Consider the following 12,210-nt stretch of genomic DNA (forward strand, 5'->3'; position numbering starts at 1 on the left):
ATTACCCAGATGGCATCATGACCTTTCTTAGTGCGTGGAAGTTTAGTAATGAGATCCATAGTGATGTTTTCCCATTTCCAAACCGGAATCTCTGGTTGCTCCAAAAGACCAGAAGGATGTTGGTGTTCAGCCTTAACCTTGAGACAAGTAAGGCACTTTGAAACGTACAAGGCAATGTCTTTCTTCATACCAGGCCACCAATACCGAGTACGAAGATCCTTATACATCTTGTCTGAGCCAGGATGAATAGAATAACGAGACTTATGGGCTTCATCCATAAGTAAGGCGCGAAGATCATCTTGGCTTGGAACCCACAAACGGTCCATGAAATAATACGATCCATCTTCCTTCAGAACAAGATCAGGTTTAATGTGATAGGGTAATTCCTTACCCATCAAGTCTTGTGAAACACAAGACTGTTGAGCCTGAGTAATGCATGCTTGGATATCAGATCGAGCTTGAATAGCAGATTGAACGCGAACACAATGAAGCTTAGTACGTTCCTTACGACTCAATGCGTCAGCCACAACATTCGCTTTACCAGGATGGTAGCGAATTTCACAATCATAGTCGTTTAGGAGTTCGACCCAACGTCTTTGCCTCATGTTGAGTTCTTTCTGATTGAAGATATGCTGAAGACTCTTGTGGTCGGTGAAAACCACGCATTTTGTGCCATACAAATAATGTCTCCAGATTTTGAGAGCGAAGACAACTGCACCCAACTCAAGATCATGAGTGGTGTAGTTTCTCTCATGCACCTTCAATTGCCTTGATGCATAGGCTATGACTTTGTTCCTTTGCATCAGAACACAGCCAAGACCCAATCTTGATGCATCACAATAAACGACAAAATCATCATTGCCCTCAGGCAAAGTTAAAATAGGTGCATCACAAAGCTTCTGCTTCAAGGTCTGAAATGCTTCCTCTTGCTTAGAACCCCATTCAAAGGGTTTGTTCTTCTGAGTTATAGCAGTTAAAGGAACTGCAATCTTCGAGAAGTTCTCAATGAAGCGGCGGTAATAACCCGCAAGACCAAGAAAGGAACGAACCTCAGTAGGGGTAGTAGGCGTATCCCAATCCTTAATCGCACTGATCTTGGTGGGATCTACATGAATACCTTGTTCGTTGACAATATGTCCCAAAAATTGAACTTCCTTAAGCCAAAATTCGCACTTGGAGAATTTGGCAAAAAGTTGCTCTTTCTTTAGGAGTTCCAGAGTAAGACGAAGATGTTGCTCATGATCAGCTTGCGTCTTAGAATATATCAAGATATCATCGATAAAGACGATGATGAACTTATCTAAATAAGGCTTGCAGACCCTATTCATTAAGTCCATAAAAACAGCAGGAGCATTGGTCAAACCAAAAGGCATGACTGTGAACTCATAATGCCCATATCGAGTGCGGAATGCTGTCTTGGGGATATCCTCTTCATGCACACGAAGTTGATGATACCCAGAACGAAGATCAATCTTCGAGAAGCAAGTAGCACCCTGTAACTGGTCAAAGAGATCATCAATGCGGGGTAGGGGATATTGATTCTTGATGGTAAGCTTGTTCAGCTCACGATAATCGATACACATTCTGAAGGATCCATCCTTCTTCTTGACAAAAAGAACGGGAGCACCCCAAGGAGAAAAGCTAGGACGAATAAAACCTTTGTCAGAAAGCTCTTGAAGCTGTTTAGACAACTCTTGCATCTCAGACGGTGCAAGACGATATGGAGCTCTGGCAATAGGATTTGCACCAGGTACGAGATCAATACGGAACTCGACTTGGCATGCTGGAGGTAGACCAGGTAACTCTTCAGGAAACAGCTCCGGATAATCCCGAACAACAGGGATATCTTGAATAGACTTACCTTGGCCCTTATCTGCTGTAACATGTGCCAAGAAGGCCACATAGTTCTTTCGCAGAGACTTCCGAGCTTGAAAACAAGACATAAGCTTGAGGCTACTAGCAGGTTTCTCACCACGAACCTGTAGAATCTCACCAGATGAAAGCGGCACACGAACAATCTTCTCAAAACAAACTACTTCTGCGCGATGCTTGGCTAACCAATCCATACCCACAATAATGTCGAAGCTTCCAAGTTGCATAGGCGTGAGGTCAATAGGAAAAAGATGGTCGTTAAGGTTCAACTGGCAGTTGCGAAGAACAGAATCAAGAACAACGGGTTCACCACTAGCAACTTCGACTGTCAAAGGCTTACCTAGTTTCGTTCTAGACACGCGAAGCAAAGGCTCAAAAGATAACGACACAAAACTCTTATCGGCCCCTGAATAAAAAAGAACAGATGTAGGTTGATTATTAACAAAGAACGTACCGTTCACCACATCATTGTCTGCTTGCGCCTCTTGTGCATTCATGTTGAAAGCTCGTCCTCGAGCCTGAGCCTGAACCGGGTTCGCATTCACTAATCTTGGACATTGGTTACGGTAGTAGGTCAGATCCCCACAGTTATAACAAGAACCTGGTGGGTAGTGAGGTCGTGCAGCATGACCTTGTTGGTGAGCAAGAGGCTGAGCAACTTGTTGAGCCGGGTTCTGAGCTGCCCGATTCTGATTGACAGGAATGCGGCATGTAGCAGCAAGATGACCAGGTCTTCCACAGTTAGTTCATTGACGACACTGGTGATGTGGTTGATGATGACCGTTACACTTATTGCACAAAGGTGCATTGCCAAAGTATGGTTTCTTGGCAAGCGGTTCCGCAGGCTGATTTGTCTGTGTAGTAACGGCAAAATTTTGGGAAGCCTTCCGCTTCCTAGACCCCTTTGAGGAACCCGCATCCTTACCTTGCTTGTTTTTACCTTTCTTGCTATCCTTCTTGTCAGACTCCTGCTTCTTACCCTTCTTATCAGCCTTCCTGTGCAACTTACCCTTCCGAATCTGCGATTCAGTCAACGTTGCAGATAACTCGATTGCCTGACGGACAGTGGTAGGATTACTACCAGTAACTATGTCTTGCACAGAGTCAGGTAGACCATCGATGTACCTCTCGATAGCCTTGTCGAGTGGGGTAACCATAGTTGGGCAAAGTAAGCTTAACTCTTCATACCTGTCTGTATACGCCCGGTGCTCACCACTTTCCTGCTTCAGATCATCAAATTCCCTCTCCAATTTTCGTAGCTCATGACGAGGACTCCCTCATCATAAGAGTTCTCAGTTCAGCCCATGTTTGTGCAAGAGCAACTTCTGCACCACGGTCTCTCATAACCCCGTTCCACCATGTCAAAGCCCTCTTCTGAAATACGCTAGAAGCGAACTCGACCTTCCGGTTCTCAGGACACAGAACATGACGAAATGTACTCTCAATGCTCTCGAACCATTGAAGAAGCCCAGTTGCCCCTTCGGTACCACCGAACTTAATTGGTTTAGCCGAATTGAAGCTCTTGAAGTTACAAGGAGCATTCTGATTGTTGTTGGCTTGGTTCACCTGAGCGATAATGTTTGGGAGTGCGGCAGCCATGTGCTGTGCCAGAATATCTGCCATTTCGGCATTAGATAACGGGTTTTCACGTCGAGGAGGCATGCTAAAAAGAGGAAACATGAGAGGAAACGAGTGAGATGATTAGATGAAAAGAACGAGATGAAACAAAATCAACAAAAGCAAGGATGGTGGTCATTCGTCCGTATCACAAAGCAAACAAATGACACACAGTGACTAATCAAAGTAAATGGGTCCATAAATAATGTTTAACGAAGACATGCTCGCCTATAAGTGAACACTCACCCCAAGAGTTCCCAGGTAAGAGTGACTGGTCCGATTATGTGGATTTGTACGAACACTCTAGCCTTAGACAGAAAACCCAGGGTACAGGCATCCACCCTTCTAGTTTGCACGTGTTCACACTATTTAGAACCAAAAACTTTGACGAGATTTTGAAAACTTGGAAGGCACAAGGCCAAAAGAATCATTAAAAAACAAATGATAAAATTTCAAAATCAATTTGAAAAAAATCAGAAAGGGTTCAAAACCATATAATAAATCATTTAAAAACAGAAGTTTGTTTTTCAAAAATCGTTTCAGAAAATTGGGTTCTTGTTTTGGTGATCACCTAAGGATAGGTGAAATGCATGTTTTAAGATCTAAACACAAGACAACTTGTGTTGGGGTCCTAGAAAGGTTATAGTCTAGGTCAAAGCATTACTAATAACCTAATTCCCTATAACCATTGGCTCTGATACCAACTCTTCTGTCACACCCGACCACGTAAAACATCAAATCGTGGCGGAAACGTCGGGGAGTGTTGTAACAGAATTATTGTTCCACAACCATGGTAATTAAAATACTATTTTATTCATCACCCAAGGGTGGAATACATTGTTTCAAAACAAGAACCAACAAGTCGCATTGTCTTAAAATAAAAGAAACAAAAGTACATCACGATATCAATCTAAGTCTATCTTCATTTTAAGTCTCTAAGCAACAGCACCTGAAAACACATGTGAAAATAGGTACGTCAGCATAAAAATGCCTGTAAGATACATAGGTTTTGTGAAAATAGGATTCATGACTTGAGTTTAAAGAAAATGTTTAATAAAAATCAGTCATGAACCTTGTTAAGTATTTTCTTTTATAAATCATCTGAAAAACGGTAGCAAAATCAGATGATAAGTATTTGTAAAAGAATAACGTATGGTTAAAAGAGTAACCAAGTAAAAAGAGTTTGTATAAACCAAGTTATTTGTAAAAAATGTTTAAGTGAAAATGTGTTGTAAAAGTAACATGTCAAAACTGAATGGCATAAATAACGCTACGATATGTAATATCATACAAGCACTTATATATAGGAAGTACCAGCGGCGTATCCACCATGCTTGTATTATATTACACGCGTCTCGTTATTCAAGTCACCCAAACAAACCACCAATGTATAATGTTCATGTTTAAACCAATAGTCAAAAGTCATAGTATAACCCAAGTTAAGTGTAAGTTATGTAATGTATAAACAAAAGTTATGTATGGTAAGTAAAAAAATGAGACTACTTAAACCATAAGTAAAAATGAACAAAACAAGTATTTGAAATAAACCAAAAGTTATGTTTTGTAAAATGAATGCATGTTTTATTGATACAAACACTTATGTAGTAAGTTAACGCATACATCCAAGCCTTGAGACAGCAGGATAACCTTAGAGTAAAGGTTATCAAAGTAAAATGTTTTTGGATTCAGTCATTCCTTACACCCAAACAAACCTAGGATGTCAGGAACGGGATTTGTCAAGTCCTATGGTACCACTACTTGTTACCGAGCGGCATGATCGGTGTTAATGAATGTAATAAAGAACCGTTAAACAAACCAAGTGTTATACCAAATGTAAACAAGTTATGTGAAAACAATGTACTAAGTATGCTAAGTAAACACACAAAGTATAAAAGTCATGTAAATCAATGTGCTAGCATGTTAAATGAACATACATAGCAAAAGAAATGTAATGTAAAACAATGTGCTAGCATGTCGAGTAAACACACGTAGCAAAACATAATGAAATCATGTACTATAAGTGTACTAATGAACATAGCAAGCATAAGTTGTGAAAGCATGGAAAGCATGAAAGTAACAAGTAGGCACATGTGTTTCACCCCAAAATGTTTGAAAAACAATAAAAGAGGGGACTATGTACTCACTTGAGATTGTTCAATAGGCTTTAGATATCCACCAAGCAAGCTAGAAGATCACGGATTCAAACGGCACCTAATATAGGTATCTACATTAATAAACGCACCTAACGGAGGATCGGGCAGTACGAGGGTTCGTAAACCAAATAAGTGTGGGAACTTATGTAATATGGTTTAACAAAGCCTACATACTAAAAGGAAACCTATCCTAAGTGCTTTTGACCTGTTACGACCCGTTTAGGTAGCTTACGCCACTTTAACGCGTCGTCCGCGTAAAACGCGTTCGGAATGCCTAACTAGTCCTATGACAAGCCAGATATGCCTTAACATGTTTAATATTGTTGCCAAATCAGTTTACTTGTCAAAAGTTATGTTACATAGGCTTAAAATGAATTTTGGCGCAAAAAGGGTATTTTGGTAATTTTCCTAAGGCATAAAAACAACTTATCATACAACTACTTAAACGATGTGACCATAAGGTATAACCTCGGAAGGTTATTCCCTATACAAATATGGTCACCTAAAGTGTTTGGTTGGATCCTAAAGATCGACCAAATGGGTCGGGTTCGTAAGCATAAGCGATTATTTAGATCGCTTACCCTTATGACCCTAGACAAGCACAAAACTAAAAGCGACGAGCTAAACATGCTAGTACATGTTTAGTAAAGTTAAAAAACAGGTTTGGTATTAAAACAAACGGTTTTAATACCCTAGAGTAGTTTGGTTACAAAATACGCGAGAAAACGCATTTTGGTCGAAACTACGACTCGTCACTGAGCCTAGATAACGTGCTAATCAGTAGGTATAATCACTAAGGGCTATAACCATCGTGATTACGTTCACGTTATGAAGTTCAAACGAACTTCGCGTTTGACCATAAACTGGTCAATGCAGAAAGTCAAACGCAGTTTGACTTTAATGCTAAAACGAACAAAAAACGCGAAAGAATACTTACAGAAGGTCCCCGCAAGATTGATATTCCAAGTATTTCTCAGGTATGAAGTGTTCTACACTTCAACTTAGAGAAAATCTCAGAATTCAAGTGGGGAAAGAATGAAATGGGTGGGGGTATTTATAGTTTTCGCACAACCGTTAGGATCGTTTATCGAAAACCGAGCTTCAATCTTAGCCATACACCTCATGCCCACTGATTTGTGAAACCATGGGACCTTAAAACCAGCCCATATGAACCTTAAAACCATTTGCAAAACCAAGGAGCAGCTGGGTTTTATTAAAAATGAATTCTGCTGAACTGGGACCTGCTAACGGACCGTATGGAGTAGGTCTTATGGTCCGTAAGGACCTTGCAGGGGTGATACTTTCTAGAAATTGCAAAATGGTCCCTACACTTGAGAAACATGCATTTCGGCCCATTTTTGACACGTTTAAGCCCCGTTAACCCCATTTCAAAGCTCTAAAATGAAGTTAAAGTATAGGGAACTTAAAATGTGCTAAAAAATATCTCGGATGTCGGCTCGTTTGGTCGTACGGTTGCGTTGTTCGGTTAATTACGACGGAAGTCGTAACGGACGCAAAAACGGTCCAAATTGCGCGACGAATGGATTTTTGACAAGCCAATCACTAAAACATAATATTTTAATGATTACATATATTTTTGGATGTCTGGATGTATTCAGAACGTAAGTTATGCGCGAAAATGCAAACTTATGCACTTTTTGACGCTTTTAGTCCCTGAATGGGCATAAAGTTTATTTTAGCACACCGAATCCCTCAAAGCCTATTTCTAAGATATGTAGAGGATATTTAGGGTGTGTTTAACTTTTGACCATGTTCCGGAATGTTTGTTACAGTTCAAATTGGCATACTTTCGCAGTTTGTCAATTTTAGTCCCTATAAGCGAATAAACTTGATTTTGCTATACCAAAGCCTTCAAAACTTATTTCTAAGTTATGTAAAGGTTATTTAAGGTATGTTAAGCATAAATTGATGTTTTGGAGTATTTGTCGCATTAAACTGAGTACGTTTACGCACCAATTTGCGTATAATTCTCCAGAAAGCGATATAGAGTTTGAAATTGGATAAAAGTCAAAACAGGAAAAACATCAAACAAGAACAAACAAACATTGGGATCAAATAGCTTTATTTCATTGATAACTGAATTGTTCACAATGATTACAAGCACAAATGTCATAAACCACACATTTTGTACCATACAAATAGTGTCTCCAGATTTTGAGAGCGAATACAACTGCACCTAACTCAAGATCATGAGTCGTGTAGTTCTTCTCGTGTATCTTCAACTACCTTGATGCGTAAGCTATGACTTTGTTCCTTTGCATGAGAACACAGCCAAGACCCAAATTGGATGCATCACAATACACGACAAAATCATCGTTGCCCTCAGGTAAAGATAGAATATGTGCATCACAAAGTTTCTGTTTCAAGGTCTGAAAGACTTCTTCCTGTTTGGATCCCCATTCAAAGGGTTTATTCTTCTGAGTTAGAGCAGTTAGAGGAACTGGAATCTTGGAGAAGTTTTCGATGAAGCGGTGGTAATAACCCGCAAGACCAAGAAATGAACGAACTTCAGTTGGAGTAGTAGGCGTATCCCAATCCTTAATCGCTGATCTTGGCAGGATCTACATGAATACCTTGTTCGTTGACAATGTGTCCCAAAAATTGAACTTCCTTAAGCCAAAATTCGCACTTGGAGAATTTGGCAAAAAGTTGCTCTTTCTTTAGGAGTTCCATAGTAAGACGGAGATGTTGCTCATGGTCGGCTCACGTCTTAGAATATATCAAGATGTCATCAATGAAAACAATGATGAACTTGTCTAAATAAGGCTTACAACCCCTATTCATTAATTCCTTGAAAACAGTAGGAGCATTAGTCAAACCGAATGGCATAACAGTGAACTCATAATGCCCATATCTTGTGCGGAAAGCAGTCTTGGGAATATCTTCTTCATGCACACGAAGTTGATGATACCCAAAACATAGATCAATCTTTGAAAAACAAGTAGCACCCTGTACCTGATCAAAGAGATCATCAATGTGAGGTAGGGGATATTGTTTCTTGATGGTAAGCTTGTTAAGCTCACGATAATCGATGCACATCCTGAAAGATCCATTTTTCTTCTTAACAAAAAGAACGGGAGCACCCCAAGGTGAAAAGCTAGGACAGATAAAACCTTTGTCAGAAAGCTCCTGAAGCTGCTTAGATAACTCTTGCATCTCAGACGGTGCAAGTCGATACGGAGATCTAGCGATAGGATTTGCACCAGGTACAAGATTAATACAAAACTCAACTTGGCGTGCTGGGGGTAAACCAGGTAATTCTTCAGGAAAAACTTCAGGATAATCCTGAACAACAGGGATATCTTGAATAGACTTACCTTTGCCTTTATCTGCTGCAACATGTGCCAAAAAGGCCACATAGTTCTTTCGCAGATACTTCTGAGCTTGAGTACAAGACATGAGTTTGAGACCACTAGCAGGTTTCTCTCCACGAACCTCTATGATCTCACCAGTTGAAAGCGGCACACGAACAATCTTCTCAAAACAAACTACCTCTGCATGGTACTTGGCTAACCAATCCATTCCCACTATAACGTCAAAGCTTCCAAGTTGCATCGGTGTGAGGTCGATAGGAAAAAGATGGTTATTAAGGTTCAATTGACAATTTCAAAGAACAGAATTGAGAGCAATGGGTTCACCACTAGCTACCTCTACTGTCAAGGGTTAGTTTTGTTCTAGACATGCAAAGCAAAGGCTCGAAAGATAAAGACACAAAACTCTTATCGGCACCCGAATCAAAAAGAACAGATGCAGGCTGATTATTAACAAAGAACGTACCATTCACCACCTCGTTGTCTGCTCACGCCTCGTTTGCATTCATGTTGAAGACTCGTCCATGAGCCTGAGCCTGATTTGCATTAGCCAACCTCGGACACTAGTTTCTATAGTGGGTTAGATCCTCACAGTTGTAGCACGAACTAGGAGGATAGTGAGGTCGTGCAGCTTGAGCCTGTTGTTGAGCAGGCGGTTGAGCAGCGTGCTAAGCAGGGTTCTGAGCTGCTTGATTCTGATTAGCAGGAAGACAACATGTGGCGACAAGATGGCCAGATCTTCCACAATTAGTACAATAACGACACTGAATGTGCGGCTGATGATGACTGTTACACCTGTTGCACAGAGGTGCATTGCCAATGTATGGTTTCTTGGCAGGTGGTTGCGCAGGCTGATTTGGAGCAGCTTGGTTGGCCTGCGCAGTAACAGGGAAGTTTTGGGGAGCCTTGCGCTTCCTAGACCTCTTTGAAGAACCAGGTTTCTTGCCCTTCTTGCTCTCACTCTTGTCAGACGATTGTTTCGTATCCTTGTCACCCTTTCTATGAAGCTTACCCTTTCTGATTTGCGACTCAGTCAAAGTCGCAGCCAACTCGATTGCCTGACGAACTGTGGTAGGGTTGCTACCAGTGACGATGTCTTGCACGGGTTCAGGTAAACCATCGACATACCTCTCGATAGCTCTATCAAGTCGGGTAACTATAATAGGGCATAACAAACTCAGCTCCTCGTATCTGTCAGTATAAGCCCGGTGTTCACCACTGTCCTGTTTCAGATCATCAAACTCTCTTTCCAACGCCCTCTGTTCGTGACGGGGACAGAATTCCCTCATCATAAGAGCCCTAAGCTCTTCCCATGTTTGACCCAAAGCGACATTAGCACCACGATCCCTCGTGACTCCATTCCACCAAGTAAGAGCCCTCTTTTGAAACACGCTAGAAGCAAACTCGACTTTTCGATTATTAGGACACTGAACATGGTGAAAAGTACTGTCAATACTCTCGAACCACTGTAGGAGCCCAGTTGCTCCCTCAGAACCACTAAACTTGAGTGGTTTAGCCGAATTGAAACTTTTAAAGTTGCATGGAGCATTATTGTTGTTGTTGGCTTGGTTAACTTCAGCAATGATGTTTGGGAGTGCAGCAGGCATTTGCTGCGCAATGATTGTTGCCATTTCGGCATTAGGTAACTGATTGTCGCGTCGAGGAGGCATTCTAAAAGAGGAAACATGAGAGAAAATGAGTCAGATGATAAGATGAAAAGCGAGATGATACAAATATCGACAAAAAGCAAGGATGGTGGTCGTTCGTTTGTTATCACAAAGCAAACAAATGACAAACGGTGACTAATCAAAGTAAATGGGTCAAAATATTGTATCGCAAAGACATGTTTTAGCCTATAAGTGGACACTCACCCCAAGAGTTCCCAGGTAAGAGTGACTAGTCCGATGATGTGGATTTGTATGAACACTCTAGCCTAGACAGAAAACTCGAGGTACAGGCACCCACCCTTCCAGATTGCACGTGTTCACACTATTTAGACCCAAACTTTGACGGGATTTTGAAAACTTAGAGGGTTCAAAACCTTATAATAAATCATCTAAGGATAGATGATTGACTTTCAAAACCGTTTTGGAAAATCGTGTTCTTGTTTTGGTAATCACCTAAAGATAGGTAACGGTAATGTTTTAAGATCTAAACACAAGATAACTTGTGTTAGGGTCCTAGAAAAGTTATAGTCTAGGTCAAAGCATTACTAATAACCTAATTCCTTATAACCATTGGCTCCGATACCAACTCTTCTGTCACACCCCGACCGCGTAAAACAACAAATCGCGGCGGAAACGTCGGGGAGTGGAGTGGCAGAATTATTGTTTCACAACCATGGTATTTAAAGTTTTGTTTTATTTATAAATAAATGGATTACATTGTCATAAAACAGAAGACACAAAGAGTACATAACATAATTTAAACTAGTCTTGCTTCATTTTATGTCACTAAGGCCAAGTCCGCTAAGTGTATTTGACCAATCCTATGCATCAGCTCCTGAAAACACATGTGAAAATAGGTACGTCAGCATAAAAAATGTCTGTGAGATACATAGGTTTATTGATTAAGGATTCATGACTTGTAGTTGAAAGAATTGTTTTATAAAAGTTAGTCATAAATATTAGGAAAATGTTTTCTTTTATAAACCATAAAAAGTGATAAGAAAATCAGATGACATATAAAAGAAAGATGTATGGTTAAATGAATAACCAAGTAAAATGAGTTTGTATAAAATAAGTTGTTTGTAAAACAATGTTTTTGTGAAGATATGTTATTTGTGTAAAATGTAATATGTCTATATTGAAATGGTTTAAATAACGCTACGATATGTAATAGGGTTATTAGATTTTATCACCCCTAACCATTGGCTATTGGTCGTTGACACCCCCAAATATCACTTTGACGCCCGTCACCCCCAACTTAACACTTAGTGTGTTCTGTCACCAAGTCTTTAACTGGTCATTAACTTTTGATCTTGTTACTATACTTTTGGGGGTGTCATAGAGAGTTTAGGAAGGTTTTAGGGATCTTAGGACACCCCAAAAGTATAGTAACGGGATCAAAAGTTAGTGAACAGTTAACAACTTGGTGACAGAACACACTAAGTGTTAAGTTGGGAGTGGCGGGCATCAAAGTGATAGTTGGGGGTGGCAGCGGCCAATGGTTAATATTTAAGGGTGATAAAATTCAATAACCCAAACAAACCACACGCCTCTTTATTTAAATCACTT

The sequence above is a fragment of the Helianthus annuus genome, chromosome 6 (genome assembly GCF_002127325.2).
Source record: "Helianthus annuus cultivar XRQ/B chromosome 6, HanXRQr2.0-SUNRISE, whole genome shotgun sequence".
In the NCBI taxonomy this organism is placed as follows: domain Eukaryota; kingdom Viridiplantae; phylum Streptophyta; class Magnoliopsida; order Asterales; family Asteraceae; genus Helianthus; species Helianthus annuus.